This window comes from Myotis brandtii, unplaced genomic scaffold, assembly GCF_000412655.1.
Source record: "Myotis brandtii unplaced genomic scaffold, ASM41265v1 scaffold743, whole genome shotgun sequence".
In the NCBI taxonomy this organism is placed as follows: domain Eukaryota; kingdom Metazoa; phylum Chordata; class Mammalia; order Chiroptera; family Vespertilionidae; genus Myotis; species Myotis brandtii.
The window spans coordinates 1,262,104-1,262,321 of record NW_005370960.1 but is presented as its reverse complement, the minus strand read 5'-3'; the positions used below and the strand labels follow the sequence as shown (position 1 = coordinate 1,262,321).

General features: G+C 66.1%; 1 protein-coding gene across 1 annotated transcript in view; it reads right to left on the bottom strand.

Moving 5' to 3' along the window:
- TNS3 (tensin 3) overlaps positions 1-218 on the bottom strand; it is an 84,539-nt gene that overhangs the window by 34,722 nt on the left and 49,599 nt on the right. The gene's annotated exons all lie outside the window — the stretch shown is intronic.

Sequence of the window (218 nt, the reverse complement as noted above, 5' to 3'; positions counted from 1 at the left end):
GACGGGAGCAGAGGGGAGGGGAGGCAGGTGCACCTCCCAGGCAGTCAACGGGCAGAGGCGGGAAGAGGGAGCGGACGGGAGAAGGGGTGTGGCCAGGCCAGGCTGCTCTAGGTGAGTTATTTCCATGTCAGAGAACGAGCCTGAAACCGGCCTATGAAGCCCACAGCTCATTCCAGCGCCTCCCGGGAGCCAGGGTAGCGGCTGCCCGGAGGGTCCCA